The sequence below is a fragment of the Aptenodytes patagonicus genome, chromosome Z (genome assembly GCF_965638725.1).
Source record: "Aptenodytes patagonicus chromosome Z, bAptPat1.pri.cur, whole genome shotgun sequence".
NCBI lineage: Eukaryota > Metazoa > Chordata > Aves > Sphenisciformes > Spheniscidae > Aptenodytes > Aptenodytes patagonicus.
In genome coordinates, this window is record NC_134982.1 from 85,420,068 (window position 1) to 85,437,114 (window position 17,047).

Genomic DNA, 17,047 nt, shown 5'->3' on the forward strand with positions numbered 1-17,047 from the left:
GGATTAGAGTTATTATACTCCATATAAACATCTTTACTCTTCAACCACAATACCCGGGAAAGTGCCAATAAAAGAAGTCTAGTCACATTTGCATCTAACATAATTGGTTTATCATCCATCTTGTAGTTCTTTTAAAGTAAAGATATGAAACTAGGACATTTGCCATTAAGCTGAGCGTCAGATAAGTGCTAGGAAAATACATTTTGTGTCAAGACAATTCTTTTCTGATCACCAGCAAAATACTGGCAAAGTGCCTTTCTCTGCTTAATTCTCTTAAATCTTTAGTCTTAAGTTGTGTATTACAGCATTTAATTTCAGGATACATGTATTTGCTAATCATAATTATTATATACAATAAAGAAAATAGAACTCTTGTATAAAAGACAATGCTTAGGTTCCCACAATGATTCATTAAGTTTTGTTTTGCATTGTGCTGCTTTTTTTTTTTTTTTTTTTTTTTTGAGAAAAGCAATTATTAGCTTGTCTTTATACTTGTTTTGTTTTTCAGGCTGACAGAAGGAAACGCTAAGTATTACAGTTACATAATGAACCAATAGTCTTATAAGTCTCTCATTCACATTAAACTTTATCTTAGCCTGTAAGTAACTGTATTGCAACTAAACCAGCCAGTTTTGTAAGGCTGATTAGCTCTACTCCCTTGCGTTAAAAAATGTAAAGATTACTCGGAGTACTATGTAAAGACCAAAGCATACCATTCCAAAAGAGGTTTGCAGCCCATGACTTAAATTCCCACATCAGTGCAAGGGGTCTTTCCATCTCAAACGTTAAGTATTCAAATGAAAGATGCACAAAGTTAAACACTTGAAAGCATGCATTACCGAAACTCCAGAACTGAAGAGCCCATGATACAAGGAAGTTTAAGAGCATTTCACTCAAACTGGATTGTTTCCTTAGGCTGATAAATCAGGGTGCAAGCACTACAAGGTCATAGCATTCGGTGAACTATTCAAATCAAATAAGCTTCGAACACTTCACAGTATCAAGCACACAAATGATGTACACTAACTTCATCAAAGTTTAAACACTGAAGACACTGATAGAGACAAGTCAGCAATAATTTACTAGACAGTGATTTAACTATATTACTCGTCTAAAAAGTTACTTTTAAGCAATTGATGGTGCAATCATACACTTAAAAAGTCTGCAAGCAACCTCAATCCCAGTCCACATACAATGACTGATACATTCTTCAAACGCAATAGGAAATGCACATAGGGCTTTTGTACCATGCCCACTACATTTCATTCCGATGCTGAATTTCACATGTACTTACATTATAAACATTTAGCTGTTTGGATGATCAGACTAGTCCTTGAGATATTTTCCTTTCATAGGAAAAAGAAAAAATCCCCTTACTTCTTCCAGCCTTAAATATTCACCACCTGGTTCAACATGCAGCCTCCTTGAATCACACAGACAACCTTCAAAGTCAATCCAATAAGCAGCCAGAAGATGTCTGGTGGGGGGGGGTGGGGGGGGGGTGAGGGGTGTGGGGGTGTGTGTGTGTGTGTGTGTGTGTGCGCGCGTGTGCGTGTGTGCAGCGTGGAGGAGGAGAAAGTGGCTGAGCTGCTGGTCGGATTAAAAGTAACCGGACTCGTCCTGAAAGCGTCCAGGAAGGAAGTGACAGCAGGCGAATGGGAAAAGGCGAGCAGCTCACAGCCTTTGTAACATCGCGGAGGGGAAGGGGGAGGCGAGGAAGGGGTTCAAACTACACGCCTGATGAGGTGTCCTTCTCTGCTTCGCTCCCTCTTCCTGCCTTTTCTTCTCCTTCTCCGCGTCTCTATTTCTCTCTCTCTCTCCCACAATCCCAAACGAATGACTCTCTCCTCCCGAGCTGGAGAAATAATCAGTTTCCCTCTTGCAAAAAGGGGGCGGGATCAGATCCCGAAAGCGTTTTAATAAAACAAACATAGAGCAGCGGCGGCGGCGGCAGCTCCCTTCCTTGCCCCTCTAGTCTAAACTAGATTGATAAATTACTCCACTACACTACTTTAATTATGTATATGGTATGCAGAATAAATCACCGAACATCAGCACCTCAATCAAGCACTTTTTAAATGATAATTGCATCTTGGGTGAATCAATCTTTCCATTCCTGACATTTTGCTAATTTTAGTTTTACGGTGGGGGTAATGGCATATGCCACACGCAAACCTAATGACAACCCTTTATCACACCGAGCGGAGACAACACGCCGAGCCGCCGCGTATTTTCCCCCTTCTGGCGAGGTTCGGCGGGGTGAGGACGGCAGGATCGCTGCGAGGGCTGGGAGGAACGCACAGCCCGGGTCAGCTCAGGCGCGGGCAGCACCAGCGCCGCATCTGCCGCCGGTGAGCTCGGGCAGGGCCGCCCGGTTCCCCCCCCCCCCCCCCCCCCGCCAGCGGCGGCAGGGACGGGGCCAGCGTGCGGGCGGCTGCGGGGCGGAGGGGCTCTGAAGCGTCCCCCCGTGTCGCAAGCCTGACGCGCCCGCCCGCGCCCCGCGGGCACACGCCGCGCTGCTCCGACGCCTCCCGGGGCGGTTTCGGGCGAGCGCTTCGGGAGGGGAGGGCGCGCAGCGGGGGCGGCGGACCCGCGGCCGTCGCCGCAGCGCGGGGGCCGCTGACCCCTGCGCCGCCCCCAGAGCGGAGCGGGGCCGCGGCCCTTCGGCATTCGCAGCCCCCGGAGATTTCCCGCCCCAGCTCCTTGCACCTCTGCCGGGCTCCTTCTCCGGAGCCCTCCGTCTGCTAAGCAGCCCAACTTCCCAAACTCATCGGGCTCCGTACCCCGCTGCGGGTGGCTTCGCCCCGGGCGCGCAGCGCAGGGGCGATCCCGACGGCAAAGTTTTGGGGCAGCACCACCTTCCCCCAAGAGGAGCGCCGGCCAGACAAAATCCCGCTCGCCTCCTCGCACGGGTCCCGGACGCGGCCGACTGCCGGAGACCGTGTCTTGTCAGGCTTACCCACAGAAAGGCAGCGTTACCGGCACGCTGTGTGAAAGGACAGGGCTTTTCTTTTTTTAATAGGTTCACTTGCTCTTAAAACCGGACTGAAAGGACTGCACTGTACGGGAGCCTGAATCCAAATTAAGCACGTGCAGTAATTTGTGAATAACGCTGGACTTCGCAGACACTGGGTTTAAATTCTATGTAGATAGCCAACTTTTACGATCCTTCCAGAGCAGCAGGGGAGTTTATAAAGGCACAGACCATTATTTTTATGATAGATTAAGGTATTGGAAATAGGAACAGCACGCGTGATAAAACCAAACGACTGAATTCAAACAACAGTGATAAATACATGCTTGGTTTATGTTAATACAAGTCCTTGGTCCCTCAGCCTTTTCCCTTATAAACATCTCACTGGGCCACTGACCTACTTCCGAAGTTCCGTATTCGACAGTGAATAAATGCCTTTTCAGTTCAACTGTACTTCTTAAAACATGGACGCTCAGAGCACGGTCAGAGCAGAACGAAGCTAAGGCAGCTCTAACAAGCGCCCTGCAATTGCTCTCAACGCAGATCCCTAGAGAATACCCTTTAGCGGCTGTGGGTCTCATCGTGCCCCGCTCTGCCTTGGTGGGATTTAGATACAGAGTGGACAACTCTCAATGGACAGATACTTACATGCTGTAAATGCACCCACAACAACAACAGTAACAGTAATACTGATGTGCCCAGAGCCACCAGGCAGCCAGACACGAGCCAAGCACATTGTACATGGTGGTGAGAGGCACATATGCTTGGCAGTGTCGGCAGCGGAGCCCAAATAACGTTGGGGAAGAAATGCTTTCTCAGCCTCAGGTTTGGCATGAAGCGCAAGCAGGAAAGAAATGTGGAACAGTTACACGGCTTGTACCCTTCCTATGCCTCTTCTGCAGACCACTTTGGTCTCCCAGCATGGCACCCAACTATCCAGTAATATGCGTATTTTCTTAGTGGCAAAAATAGAAAACCGTGTTACGACTTCACACTTTTGTGCTCTAATTGACTGTCATCTGCTTTATTTTGTGCAGGATACGTAAGTTTTCAGGTTTCTGGCTAGCTGGTAACACAGCCCTTCAACTGGCGAGACTGAACACGAGCACTGTCATATCTTGAAAGCAATTATTAAAGTGGGCAAGTATTTCAGAAAATAAAAGTATACAGCAGCTTAGCACATCTACTACACCTCCGTGTGGGCACTTACGGCCTCATCTTTAAATAGTTGTGACCTTCACACACTGGAGTACCTTAAAGCCATGCCAAGTTTTTGTCACGAGTACAATTCATCAAATCCATGTAAAGGACACCTCGATTTTTAAAACAGGGTTCAGATGCTAGATGGACAAACAGATATAAGGGGAGGGATCAGGCTTTCTCACTCATATCAGGGTTAGATAAGGCATGAATTTATGCAGTAGCTTTTGAAGTGCTTAGGATTTCTTTCCGTCTTTTGCTGCATTTAATTTTAAAATCTGGAATAATTTCAAACAGTGAAAAACCTTTGTTCTGGTGTCTGTACTTGTACTGACGCTCCACAAATGCACCCTTTTCACATTTCTGGCACAAGACTCAAATCTACTCTTTTTTGCTGTCCACAGGTCATGTGTAGGTCCGCTGACAAAATTATTTTTTTCTTAATCCACCACCTGAGGCATGCAATGTTTTAAACAATGAGACATCAGTGAAAATGTAGTAATTATAAAATCAGATCTCCGAAGTTTTATCAAAGAGTGAAGTGTGTATCCAAGTACCTCTTCCCCTTACAAGTGTGATTATCTCAAGGTAACATTTCCTTTGAAGATGATTATCAAAGTCCGTTTTTGTTCTTTTGTGGATGCAGAACATCTCTTTCCCTTAGGAGAAATGAGATTGCCAGCTCACGTCTTTTAATGGCGTTTAAACTGAAAAGCAGTAAGGTTACTATGAAATGATCCACCCCCTTTGCATATTAACCCTGGGGTGGCTCGGTTTCTATTTTCTGTTTAAAGTTCTGCTCAACCCCACTCCACGCCTCGCTCTCTTCCACCACCTCCCTATCTTGTAAGAGCAACACAGTATAACACTTCTTCCCCTGTCTGGCTGCTTTTAAACTTGGCCCACACTGGGCGCAAGCGCTTGAAGTGAGCTTTACAAAATTATTTTAAAGTGAGCTGGGGCGGTTGCCACAGCAACCCACCCTGAGAGAAATCGAGGCTATAGATTAATCTACCCCACAAGATTATTCAACAGCACTGTGTTTGTTCTTCATTCATTCAGAATATTCCCTCAATCCATATGCTTTTGTAATGAACAAAAGATGTAAACTCAGATAATTTCATAGATAGTAGGATATATAATCCAAGAGCACAATTTAAATGCTGAAATGTACATGATTCTTTGCAAAATCATTTGCAAAAAAATATTTGCAAGGTAGGCACAGCGGACATAGGAACTTTAAATAAAATGGCATGCCATTACTAAAATGGTGTTATACACATTGAGCAATGATTACAGAAAGCCTTTGTCACAGGTGCACCTGCAAGTACATAACACAGCAGACCTTGCTCTCCAGGCTTTGCTTTTAACACTAAATCAGAAAACAATAAATAGTACTTTGTAATATTAAATGCAATAAATATTAAACACTCACCACATACACCCTCTTTATTGTCAAAATCATCCGCCTCCAATGCTTTACTTAATCTTCCCCATAGTAGTTACTTCACAGTTTACAATTCTTGTTCGGCACCTTAGATGTTTAAAAGCACAAAAGTAGCGTATTATTAAAATGCAAACCTATAGTACTTCGATATATTTAAAAAGATTTATGAAACGATTTCTATAAAAAGAATACGAGTCTTTCCTGATGTGCACTTAGGCCTAAAAGGAGTATCACTTGTAAGTAACTTCACGTTTTCAGAAGCTGTAATAAACTCCGTCTGAATCCTACCTTAGGGATGCTACACTAACAATAAAATTACAAAACTATTGATCTTGGACTGTACTCATCCTCCAATCGGTACTTAGAAAATTATTTGTGCTTTTACGTGCATTTTGGAAAACGCAGCCGCCTCATTGTTTAATAAATGCCAATTTAAAAGTCCAGGCCAAATGCTAAAACGTTGAAGCTTGGCATATTGGTTTCTTCGCTTTTAAGGACAGATGCATGTTGTGCCACCACCCAGGGACGCATCTCCTCGGGTCTGCCTCGAGGCAGGCAACACGGGGAGAACTTTTTTTAACCCAAACGCCCGTTTTTCCATGCACCCGTGCCTGCGGCGAGGGGGTCCCCGCTGAGACCTGGACGAGCCGCTTGGTCTGGAGGGGCGACCTCTCCGGTCTCTGCCCCGACCCCTCGCACCCTGGACACACGTTGCCTCGGGCTTCTGTTCACTTCTTTACTTCTTTATTTCAGATTTATTTCTAGGGGCTGGGGTGTCCCCTCGGTGCGGGGGGCACGGGAGGCGCCGCAGCAGCAGCAGGTACGCCACCGGCCGCCATCTCCTCAGGCAGCGCGGCCCAACGGTCGCCGCGCGCCCGCCCCGCCCCCGCGCGGGCACCGCCTGAGACCCCGCCGGCGGCGGCCGGGCCCGGATCGGATCGGATCGGCCCAGCCCGGCCCGGCTGCCTCGGCCCCGGCCCCGGCCCCGGCGGGGCGCCGTGCGGCGAGGTAAGCTGCCACGTGTGTGCGGGGGCGGCCGGCGGGGCGGGGCGGTGCCGGCCGGTGTGCGGCCCCCGGGTGCGCTTCGGCGGTGCCCGGGTGTTGCTGCTGCTGCTTGCAGCCGTCGCCTCCTCCTCCTCCTCCTCCCCGTTTCCGCGGGAAGGCGCTGAGGCGGGCGGGGGGTTGGTGTTAAGTTCGGCCGGGCGCCGGCTAACGCGAGAGCGGGTGGTCCCGGGGAGGGAAGCGGTAGCGATCCGGCTGCGGTTGGAGAGGAGCAGCGAAAGCCCCGTGAGGCGGTGGCTGTTAAAAACGGGACGGGAAGAGCGAAGGGGTAGGAAGTCCCGGCCAAAGGTTGGCTCTGGGAAAGGCTGGAAGGCGGCGGCAGCCTGCACCCCGCCCCGCGTTTCCCCGCAGTGCCGTCCCCCCCCCCCCCCCCGGGCCCCTCCGAAGCCGTCCGCGGCCTTCGCGGTACGTTGCCCACCTCCCCAACCTTTGGAATAAAGGAGCGTTTGGGAGGCTGCGGTACGGTCTGCAAAGCCCCGCCGTGCCCGGCAGGCCTCGGGGTGCAAATCACGGTGCCGGGGGCCAGGCCCGGGTGAGGTGCCCCGCTGCCCGCCAGCGCTAGGGGTGGGTGGCGGGGAGCCAGGGGGGGCAAGAGGTCTGCGGGGAGGGCCGCCACACGCGTGGCGTGGGGCACCGAGCAGGGCCGAGGCCGGTACGGTTAGAGCGGTACGTGGCCGATGCTGGGACGGGGACTTGGCGGGAGGCTGTCGGGTGTCCCGCAGGCCACGCCTGAGCACGCGTTGCGGCCCGTGGCGGGAGGGGGTGCAGCAGCGTCTGGAAGGATGGCGTGAATTGCGTTTCTGGTCTCGATGGAGAGCTCGGAGGTGGACTAATCTGGGGCGTTATCTGTTACTTTCCAGGCTTTCGGAAAGTTGTTTTTTCAGCGCCCCCTTTTTTTTTAAAAAGTGAGATTTTTTTTCGTGCTCCCTTGCCGATATTTTCAAGGGCCTTTGCAGGGAAGAGACTGATTGTAGAGGGGAAAAAGGCTGCCAAACGCGCTAAGTCAACAACGAAAAGGGGGTAGGTTGGTTTTGATAAATTGATCCAGTTCTAGTAATCTGAAGTGTTTCGTTGTTACAAAAGGCAGTGTCTGAAACTGTAGTTTGCAAGCTGATATTGTCCTTTAAATATCTCACAAACAGTTGTCCAAAGATTATTTTTATCTAAGAATTTTTTTACTGTAATATTTGTTTTGTTTCTTTTTTAACAGTGTTTTAAAACTAGAGAGAGGAGGTAACTTCTTCGCAGACAAATGTTTTCTTTCAAAGATTAGAGATTACTAAAATTGTCCTAAAAGTGTAAAAATAGTATTTATTACTTTGTGAATGACAACACAGGCTAATATTAGATCTGGAGCTAGTGATAACCGCTCTTTTTGTTTGCCACACATGCTTTTTAGAAATAAACTAATACTTAAGGTCTGTCATTCGTTTGAAAATGAGGCTGAATTTGCGTCTGAAGGAGTTAACAGCTATAGAAACGTTGAATCTCATGCTTGGCGTGGAACAGGGAGCTGTGGAGCTCATGCACCACATCCAAAGTCCCCTGAAGTCTGTTGAAATCCAATACACTCTGACAGGTTTCAAATGAGACCCTAAAATGGAAGCTCGGCCCTACGTCAGTGGCCACCCAGATCCTATTCCTGCCTCAGAATTAATCTTTGAATATGCTGTAACTCCAGTTCCTGTACCAGCCACTGTCTCTCTGTAAGACATTCAAATGTTCTCATCATCCTATGACAACGTTCCACCGAATGTATATAGTTTATATATACACGTATATATTTTAGGGGGACGATACTTGCAGTCAGTGATCTTACTTAAGTGTAACTAAAGGAAGAATTTAACCTACTAACCTTTCCCCCGTTGAGATTTAGGGACTCCAGAAATGTGAGTCTAGGCTAGCATGGAAGAAATGTATCAAGGGTTTTGAAGTTCCTCAGTGCTAGTCAGAAGTCGGCAAGCAAAACTTTAGTCTCAGACAAACTCAAAAGCTCAGGAACTAGTTTCAGTTCCACCCCCCAACCCCCCCAATCTCTTCTGACATAAAGTTAATTAGGTGAAATTTCAAGCTAAATGGGCTTTTTTCCTATGCAAAAATATAAAAATAGATCAAATATGAGCTTAGAGTGGAAATTTGGAATCAATTCCCCATCTTAATAGGGTTTAAGTACAGAAATGTATTTGAAGAATAATTTTGGAAACGTTGTCATTTCATGAACTGCTGTTCATCAGTCTGATTATTCTGCATCTTCATATGCCTCAGAAACATTAGAATTTTTTTTTTTAAAAGCAAGGCATTTGGTGGAAGTGTAATTTATCGTATGGTTTAATACCACTGTGATTAAATTCTACCTAGATTATTAAACAGGCTTCGCCCAAGAAATACAATATCTTTACTATTCAGCTCGGTCGCTAACACGGAAGAGCACGCTGGAGGGAGATGTGCTGTGCTTCGGTGACTTTGTTCTGAAGGGCCTATGTCCAAACAGAGACTCCATCAGAGCAGCTGTGGGGCTGCTTGAATTTACAGAAGGGATCAGGTGGGTTCCTGCCAACTGCAAAATACAGCACTGGGAGTCCCGGTTTTTAAAATCTTTGTCTATCTTTCAGTATCTCGCACAACCTCTAGACTTGATGCAGAGGAAGATAACTTTGTATTTCATGGTTAATTTGTGCAGCTTTAGAAGGTTTAAACCTCTTCACCATTAGCTGGTCATTTCAAAAGGAAGTTTCTGCTAGGGCAGTTCCCCCTACTTCCCTCCAAGAAGAAAGGCTCCCAGAAATTAAGTTTCAGAACTAGCATTTTAGGTAAGGACCACCTTTCTCATTCCTGCTACCACATTTGTTTGTCCATGTGATTGCCCCCAACTGAATAAAGAGAATTTCCCTGTGATCCCCTTTCATTTTGGGAAAGGTTGGGGAGGTCGGGGGGGAAGGATTTTTTTGGGCTGCGCATTCCTTCTCTTTTCCTGAAATGGAATTGCCTGACTAAGGTAGTGTGATATTTTCAGATATTTTGCCAAAAAATGCACAACCCAAAACAAAAAATATGATTGCACCCCCTTGCTAATTGTGTGACACTCAAGCATTTGTCTATCTCGCACTGCATGATGATGCGATACAGAAGCAGACAGCCATAGATGGCCAGAAAAGGCTTAATTAAGTATTCTGCAGCTGCTACAAATTAGATCAGCATCTGCATCTGTATAGACAATGGAATTCATGGTAATTTTGAGGGCCGAGCAAAGCAGAGAGTTGTTTTGGATAGACCCCTAGCCACAATTGAAACAAAATTCAAACCAAACCTGTTCTAAGGGTAGAAAAACATTGGTCAACTTCATCTCCTGTTGCTGAAGGCCACTATGGTTCCCTGTCCTGGCTACAGATGCAGATTCCAACATGCCACATGAAAGGCTGCTGTTAGGGTATTCCCAACTAGAAGAGGAAATGCGCCTTTTTTTTTTTTTTTTTTTTCCTTGAAACCCAGTTCTCAGGAGTTTCCAGACTAGACTGTGAGATATATTTTAGATAAGCACCCAGCTTTTTGACTGTTTCTCTGACAATTTGCCTCTCTTTCCAATTGCATACCACTTTCTGGAACCAAAGTTGGAATAAGTGGTATGCAAATTTTAAAGGTCAATCATCCTGCCTGTTGTAACAGCGTATGCTGTATGATATTTGCAGCATAAATTGAGTGTAGAATACAATAGCAATAGATTAGTACATGGAATGAGGGGAAAAAGGTATTGTTGGCAAACTTTTATACAGGTATGCTTGCATGCAGATATCAAGAAGTAATAGGTTATTCTCTGGACGTTTTGAGAAGATGCGCTGGTTCTGAGTGTTTGTAAACTCTTCGGTACTAAATTAATGTTTTTGTTTTGCATTTGAACAGCTCCAAACACAAGCGTTGATCCGTAAATGTGTTTTCTAAGTGCTGCTGTAATGCTAATATTTCTATTATCAAAACAATAATTAATATAAAACTTTTATTAGACGTTTTAGAGAGGCCTTTTGAAGGTTGACAGCTCTTGTTGATAAGTGAAGAAGAACTTGTAACCTCTGTGGCCATAAAATGTAATTGCACAATAGTTGGGTCAGCTTTTAGATGTGCTTGTGCCACTTATGTTCGTCTATATTAGAACTTCCATGAGCCTCCAGCTGTGATGTCATTGGTTATAACTCTTCCCATGGAAGCACTTTAAAAAGTTGATATTACCGAGGTTAAAAGGAAACTAAGCCTCAGAGGTCATGTTTGGGTATGTACTTTGGTAGATGTATTTCATCTGAAGTTATTGTTGCTGTCGTATGATCTAGTTTGAGCATCTTTGCACAGCTCCTGTATGGTGCGGACAGATTTAAGTCCCCATTTCTGGTCTGTTACCTTCTGCAAGCCTGCACCAATCAGACCAGCAAGATCTGATTTCAGCGATGACTTTACAGATAGCTACACTGACACGGTTAAAGGAGAAGAAACCTGGTTACTAAATCAAAGCGTTTCTGAACTAAAAGAAGTTTCTGAAATTGAGGGTTGTTATTTTCGTCAGGCAAGTAAGGACCATACAGAGACAACTTCAGTTCTTTTTTTATTAACCAATTAATCTCCAATCAAATATGTATTGAAACCTCTTGAACTGACCCACCAACCATGTCATTACCCTTTCCATTTTTAAACTCTCAGTAACACTTAAATAAGTAAGTTGTGGTGGCACTAGTGTTTGTCTTTACCTTTTAAATCTACAGCAGTCTGAGGGTCTGTGCTGTAAAGCCCCTTTCCGCTATTATCTCTGGACATGACTTAGTTGTCCTCCTGGCTGTGACTCGTATAAAGGAGAAAGGGCTGGAGAACAGGTACGTATCTGGAAGGGAGTTAGGAGATTGACTAGCTCTTAAGTGAGACCGAAGGGTCTTTTGGGTAGGATATCTAATGATATACCTTAGACATTCAGGTAGGATGAAGGTGGGGCAAAAGGCATATGGGCAGAAATAATTTAAGAAGGACTGTCACTGATAGGGGTAGACAGGTTAAGAATTTCTGGATTAAAATGAGATTCAGTGAGGAGTTCCTGCATCCTTTTTTTGCAGCTTAAACCCAGCAGTTTTGAAACTATTTAAGGAATAATTTCTCCCAGGAACCAAGGAACAAGTGCTTCTTTGCCCTACGTGGGAGCCAGTTCCCTCATATTTCTGAGGAAGAATACAACCCAAAACCTCATTTCAGTGAGGTTGTATGTGCCTAGGATCTAAAGCGCTATCGCTAGCATAGTGGTTGAGGATTGAATGGTTAATGAAGTCAGTCAGTGCAAGGACACATAATTAAATGGATAGCCATATCTTTCTAAGGGTAGGAACTATCTCCTGATATACAAGTAGATTATTTCACAATCTCTTCTGTTTTTCTCAACATTAGTAGGCTCTTCATTAATTTTTATAATTATTGCACACAATGTTAATTTGTTATTACCAAGCATTCTTCTACAATAGTGTCAAACTCAGGAGATGGATTGATACTGGGGAAAGGGCTATTTGCATATAGTTACATTAGTTAGAGAGTATCCTGCCACCACTTAAGAAAGCAAAGAAAAAATAATGAATGCTGCACATATCTATAACAAAAACTATAGGAACCGTCGATTTTGTACACTTCTGTAACTTTATTAGTATAGCAATAAAAGAAAGTAGAGAGAGATGAAAATTACTGGGGGAGAGCTTTTTTTTTAAATAAAAAAACCCCAAACCAAAAACCAGACAACCCAGATACAGGAAGATTTGTTTTGCTGAATTAATCCTTAGCAGCTGGGTATCATACTATTCAGCTTTTAATTTTTTGTCCTGACAGATGCTGTCATGTTTCAGGGTACAGTGCATCGGCTACATTAATATTAGATTGAACTTCATATGCTGTGAGCACAACTTTCAAGTATATATGTAGAACTAGCATTACTATATATATTTATGAACGAAGCAGTAATTGCTGTTTCATTCATTCTGTGCAGTTATTTTACATGCTTCCAGCAAACTAGTATACCTTAGCTTAAATCTATATGTTTATCCTTTGTAAGCTGTATTTACTGAACTTGATTTAGAATCCAGTGCCTTTAGAGTTACGTGTAGAACACACTGTTGCTTTTGTCTTTATTGAAGATTTCTTAAGTGGTGCTTTCAGGACTTGCCTCATAATGCGAGTTGCTTTCAAAGGAACAAAACCCAATTTAACTGTGCAATAAATTGTTAGTACTTTCGTTGGAGAAGGCAACTCAGTTAACAGTTTGTGTATCTGTACATTGTGACAAGGGATATGCTGCAAGGCCGGTCCACATTACCTTGTTTATGGTGAACAGTACAGTGCAACAGCATTTTTGAAATGGGATAGCAGGGAGGAGCTGCGGGCAGTCGCTGGGAGCGGTGTGGGAATGCCGGGGGTGTCTTCGCATGGGAGTGGGCCGCAGTGGGGTGCAGGGGTGGGGAGCGGCTGCAGAGCCGTCCGTCTGCGGCCACTGCCACAGCTCGGGGGCGGTGAAGCCCCCAGGGGAGGCAGCGGCTCCGTACGTTGCCAGTGGACTGGCAAGGAGGGTTCTCCACTGCTTCCTAACGTGCGTGTGTTCCTTTGATTTTCAGGGAGACGGTCTCAGAACCAATGAATTTTTGAACGAAAAAATGAATTAATAAAAGTCCATGAAGAAAGTTACATGTATTTTGTAGAATAAGATTTTGCTTACTGTACCGAGGGGAAAATAATTATAAATTTGAAATGTATATATACGTACTTACATATATGTACGTACACACACACTTTATATGCACAAGTGTATACACACTTCAAATTTATAATAGAAATATAAAATGGAAAATTTGCATGGTTTAAGTGCTCATATATGAAGCAGTAATTAAGGCAATTCATCCTACTTTTTCCCCCTAATTATTACCATGCAGTTCATCTTCCTACCTAACTTTCAAATGCAACTTCATTGCTTTCAGTGGAAAGTGTCCAGTTTTCACCAGCGTAAGTGAAAGGAGAAGGCGGCGCAGTATGCTTTGAAAATACCATGTAACACTGCATGAAAAGCCTTGAATTAACTTTTGAAGAACATAACACAGAGTCACTAAATTGCGATTTTTGCCAAAGCTTTGTGGTTAAATCCCATTTTATATTTACACGCACTATGGAATAACTAATGTAGATGTCTTCCTGACACTAAAGCTTGAATTTATGGGAAAAGACAAACATGTGGTTGAAAGCTGAGCTAGACTGTAGCTTTTCAAAATAAAAGAGATAAAAAGATAGTTGTAGAATAAACTGCCCTAGTTTACAAAACAGACAACAGACCTCTTAGTTGATGGGGAATAGTTAGTACAGAAATAAATGAGTGTACCAGGCATTTTAGGGCTGATTCTGTTTTTAACCGAAATAGTAGTAAAGTTTCAGTGAATTAAATAACGTTTTCCTATTTCTTAATCTCTCAGTATTTCATTAATAATAGAAATATTTTAGAATTTCGCTTAATGTGCTTCACTCTGATGATGAGAAAAATAAGAAACAGACTGATAAGGGGCACTCATTTAAGTTTAATGGTATAAATTACCTAGTGTGTAATCTCCACCTTTTGCAACTTTAAACAATCTTTGTCTAGAAAAGTAAAGCATTCTGTACTGAAGTTTTCTTCTACAAAATACCCTTTTCCCCAAATGCAGTGAAATATAGACTGGGAATTTCATGAAATTATCCAGGAGTTTGTCACATTAATTACTGTTTCTGAGCCTTTAAAATCAATACAGTAAAATGCTAATGAACTTACAGTATACAGAATTAAAGGCTCTAAACCAAAGAGCCTATATGTTTTTCTTGGTTAGTGGAGCATGTACAATGTCTAGTTAACTCTAGGAACTGCCGTTTCTATTTACTGTCTTCGGATTTAACAGTGCTTGGTTTTAATGGCTGTTTAGGGGATTTGGTTTCCATACATTACAAATGTTATGCATGAAACAGCGATGTTTTACAGGCATTGCTTAGTTTAAAGGCAGCTCTAGTTTTGGGGTTTTTGTTTTGTTTTATGTTTCATACTTCATCCAAGAAAGTATCTTTTGTATTTAGAGGTTTACTTTACGCTTTGACTAGTAATGTTTTATTCTACTGGTCTTTTATTCTCACATACAGTAGGATATTCTTGCGGCAAACAAAATTGTGATTATTTTCATATAGCACATTCCAGAAACAAAAATAATCTCTGCTGCGCTTTTCCTGCCTCCCAAAATGAGGAAAATGGACGAGGATTAAGGCCTGATCTACCACTGCTGAGGTTGGAGTTCCCTGTCAACTGTCCTGGTCCCACACCAAGCAGCATAGCTGAAAAAAATCACAGATCAGGGATGTTTAAAAGGGCCTCAGGTATTATTATTCAGCCTAATCTTAGGCTGTCCATTGCTGATAAATAATTTATTTTGACATATGGGGAATATTCACTACAGAAGTAGTCTAACTGTATATTGACGTATGATTCCTTTCTCCCATTAGTGTCTTCTGTGGTGTGCATGTGGATTGTGAATATGGAATCTGTTTACTCAAAAAGATTCATATGGTCAAGTTTTCTGTCTGTTTACTTGCTCGAATAAATGTTTTCAATTTAACACAACAATTTGTAATGAATACTGTGAAACAAAGTTAAAAGAATGAGTTCTTGAAATAGAAATCATAATAAAAATGCTTTTCTCCTCTCCAAAATATTTATTTTAACATGTGGTCACATTTTCCTACATTTTCACATTAATTGAAATCTTATTGTTCTAGAAAAATAAATCTTTTTTTTTCCTTCGTCTAGTTTCCCAGCTCTTGCGCAAATTAAAGAATACACACACGAGCATAATTTGTGGTTTTAAAATAAGGAAAATCGTGTAAATTCATGATATCTTTTAAAAAGCATCATGCCAAGCAGTGCTGTCATGTAGCCTCTGTTTTGTAGTTTACCTTTTCACTTTAGTGAAAGGCAGCAGTTTTGCATGATAATCCTTTGATTACCAAGTCTTGTAAAATGTTCTAAAGATTGTTAATTTCACTCCCTTATTTATTACAAAGTAATCTTACGCTGATGTTCAGAAGGAGTTTCTAAGGCTCTGGAACATCCGCTGAAGATCCAAATACTGGGAACAGTCTACAGACAACACATCCTTTTTATTTATTTGGAAATTACCAGGATAACTCATTTATTTTAAAGGAGTCAGATGGAGGGGACACAGAGTACACCCCCAGTGCTGTCTGGCTTCTGGTGTTCCTGTATGTAATCCTCTATGTTCTTTCCATTCAGCTTCACAGAAACAGTTTGAAAGAAACTGACTATAAATACCCAGCCACTTTCAAGAAACTTTTCTTGGCAGCAGAGGCTAAAATCAAGCACCATATCAAATAAAATGGGAAGCATGCTACAAAGCTTATCTGCTTTCTCTTGAAGAAAGCTTTGCGAGCGTAGCCACGAGCCTGGAGCTGAATCACCCAGTGCTGCGGCAAGCAGAACAACTCCAAAGACTTAAGAATCATTTTTTAATCGTTTTTTCTATTAAAACTCACCAGTGCCCTTCTTCTGCTTCTCCAGGAAGTTGTACCCGTCAGCACCTGCTGAGGGCTTCGTGGATCAAACTGGCAGGTAAAAAAATTCCTGTAGAATAAAGCCAGACCAGCTGGCTTTGAAGAGAAACCCCCCAGTTTGGGTTGTGTTTGCCTCACTCACCCTCTCCTCCTCAGCCCCGGGCTTTTTCTCCTTGGGTTGTTGACCTGTAGGCTGCGTGATGCGGGCGCACAAGTGTCTGGCAGACCAAGGTTCACCTGCTTCTGTCACTCCCGAGTAAATTTAGCTGTAAAAGGTATCGCTGACGAGCAGACCTTTGTCAGCGCTGGCAAACGAACACAGCATTGCCATCCCCCTTCAAAGTACGCTGCGAGTTCAAATGGAAAATATCAAGTCGGTCGCCTTATCCAGGAATCGCTGCTTCGAGAAGAAGGCAGGCCAAATTGCTTGCACGGGGCAAAAAGCTTTCCTCCTTTACATAGATGTTAAAATTACAGTATTCCAAGAATAATCTCTGAACGAGACGGGGTTTTGTTCTCTTAATTGTGGCTGGAAGGAAACTTTTTTAAACGGAAATACAGCACACACATATTTCAATTCGGGTTATTAAACTGTGTTAAGTATTAAAGTTGATTGCCTTTCTTTTCGCTAGCTCATTGTGCTTTTTTATCCAAAGAAATATTAGAAGACTAAAACCTCTCAAATAGGAGGTATTAATCTCATTCCCAAAATTAGAAAGCATGCAGTGTTGAGAGGCTGAATGTCAAAATTACATGTTCGTAGCACTTACACGGTGGGAATCTAG

General features: G+C 43.5%; 1 protein-coding gene and 1 long non-coding RNA gene across 11 annotated transcripts in view; one reads left to right on the forward strand and one right to left on the reverse strand.

Annotated features, from left to right (window-relative positions):
* The window catches only part of MEF2C (myocyte enhancer factor 2C), a 140,710-nt gene extending 124,262 nt beyond the window's left edge, over positions 1 to 16,448 (reverse strand). For 8 of the 10 annotated variants that reach the window (XM_076363281.1, XM_076363277.1, XM_076363282.1 and 5 more), the window contains exons 1-2: positions 16,245 to 16,447; positions 5,610 to 5,708 (exon numbers count right to left, since the gene is read on the reverse strand). The gene's annotated coding sequence lies outside the window, so the exon portion shown is untranslated. Of the gene's footprint in view, positions 1 to 5,609; positions 5,709 to 16,244 lie in introns of all 10 variants that reach the window. The other 2 variants (XM_076363274.1, XM_076363285.1) reach the window with 2 other exon arrangements.
* On the forward strand, positions 9,095 to 15,760 carry LOC143173164 (uncharacterized). The gene is made up of 3 exons (XR_012997481.1): positions 9,095 to 9,225; positions 11,429 to 11,536; positions 13,304 to 15,760. It is a non-coding gene; the product is annotated as an uncharacterized LOC143173164 (long non-coding RNA).
* Positions 16,449 to 17,047: the final 599 nt, after the last annotated feature.